The sequence below is a fragment of the Mus pahari genome, chromosome 5 (assembly GCF_900095145.1).
Source record: "Mus pahari chromosome 5, PAHARI_EIJ_v1.1, whole genome shotgun sequence".
Lineage (NCBI taxonomy): Eukaryota > Metazoa > Chordata > Mammalia > Rodentia > Muridae > Mus > Mus pahari.
Genome location: NC_034594.1, coordinates 126,516,790 through 126,518,709, shown reverse-complemented (window position 1 = coordinate 126,518,709; position 1,920 = coordinate 126,516,790). Strand labels below are relative to the sequence as shown.

The 1,920-nt window shown below is 45.9% G+C and overlaps 1 protein-coding gene across 2 annotated transcripts in view; it reads left to right on the top strand.

Annotated features, from left to right (window-relative positions):
• Npl (N-acetylneuraminate pyruvate lyase) overlaps positions 1-1,920 on the top strand; it is a 44,943-nt gene that overhangs the window by 40,498 nt on the left and 2,525 nt on the right. The window lies entirely within an intron of this gene.

The window sequence follows — 1,920 nt, the reverse complement described above, 5'->3', positions numbered from 1 at the left end:
GGAGGAGGAGGAGGAGGAGGAGGAGGAGGGAGGGAGGGAGGGAGGGAGGAAGAGAGAAAGGAAAGAAGGAAGGAAGGAAGATACAATGGCAGTTCCCAAGAATACAATTATAATTGTCAGGGTACAATGAGTTTTCCAAGCAGGATTCTATGTCTAAGACTATGTGTTCTGTCAAGTTTCTATATGCTTCACTGACTTCTAGTGAACACAGAGATACAGATGCAGCCTGAATGATCGCTGCCTCCATTTCTAAAGAACTGAAAGGCACACAGGCCCCCAGGCACCACAGACTCTAACCTGAAAAACCCATCGTGCCTCTCTCAAGGCAACTAGGCCAGGCCAACTCTTGAGTCCCCAAAGCTGACCAGGTGTAAAAAATGGCTTCCCATTACTCCTGGCACACCTACTGTGCTCAGCTGTGAGCAGAGTCATGACTCTGACCTTGAGCACCAACTAAATAACATGCTGAAGTTAACTTTGGCAGTCAGTCTCCTACAAATGTCTCTCCCCACCAACCAGCATGTTGCTCTCCAGCATGGGTGCGAGAGCACACACACACACACACACACACACACACACACACACACAGAGCATTTGCCTCTGCTCATTAAAAATTCTGCTGCCAAACTATGACTGATTTCATTCTAAGTACTTGGAGGCAGGCAATCTGAGTGCAGATCTTATTAAATTATGAATGACTGACAGTTCCTCCAAGAGTATTTGAAATTGAAAATGAGTTTATTAACACCAGTTGGAGATTTCGATGACAAAGGAAAATTAGGGGAAAACACAGTGAGTCTGAGGAGAGGAACCTCTGCAAAGTGTGGCCAATGACAGCTACTGCCATTGATTCTGCTGCTGCAGATGGGCCCTTGGGATCACCAGGCATGGGTCAAGTTCAGAAGTTCTCAGTGTGTTCTTGGCAGACTTCCCACCTCCCTTTCAGAGCCTCGCTGCTTCTTTGTAGCAACTCTCTGCTCTGCCCAAGCACCTATTGTCTACTTGGCCTCCTTCCTGGATTTCAGCCAGCTTTCCCGATCCCTCCAGCACAGTATTTCCATTTGCTTTCTGTGTTTAGTAACGTTGTCATGGTGGGGAGCCACTGGTTCTGTTCATTAGCACTATTGTTCCTTTGTTCTAAACCATACTTTTCACAAGATTATGATTTTGATATAATAATTATGTTCCTAAAGTACATTAAGGTAGAAAATTAACTGCAAAGTGAGGTGTGGTAGTATTTGTCTATAATCCCAGCAAGGGATAATGGAGGTGGGAAAACCAGACGTTCAAGGTCACTCTTGACTACTTAAGGAGTTTAAGGCCAGGCTGGACTATACAGCCTGTCCAAATAAATAATAAGGTGAACTATAAATAAAATGACTATAATAGCAGCCCCATAGAAGGAGGACAAGGGGATTTCCACAAGTTCAGCCCAGCTGACTTACATGGTTCAGGACAGCCAGGGATATATTCTAAAGCCTGATCTCTAAGAGGGCTTTAGGAGATGGAGAGAGGACTCAGGAGTTAAGAACACTGGCTGCTCTTTCAAAGTGCCCACCTTCGATTTTCAGCACCCACAAGGTGGCTTACAACCGTCATAACTCCAGTTCCAGGGGATCTGACACACTTCTGGACTCTGTGGGCACCAGGCACTCACGTGGTTCACAAATATATATGAAGACAAAACACCCATACACATAGAATAAAATATAAATTTTGAAAAATAGGTGATGGGGGAGAGAAAAAGGCTGACATGATGGCTCACTGGTTAAGAATGTTTTACATGAGCCGGGCGTGGTGGCGCACGCCTTTAATCCCAGCACTGGGGAGGCAGAGGCAGGCAGATTTCTGAGTTCGAGGCCAGCCTGGTCTACAGAGTGAGTTCCAGGACAGCCAGGGCTATACAGAGAAACCCTGTCT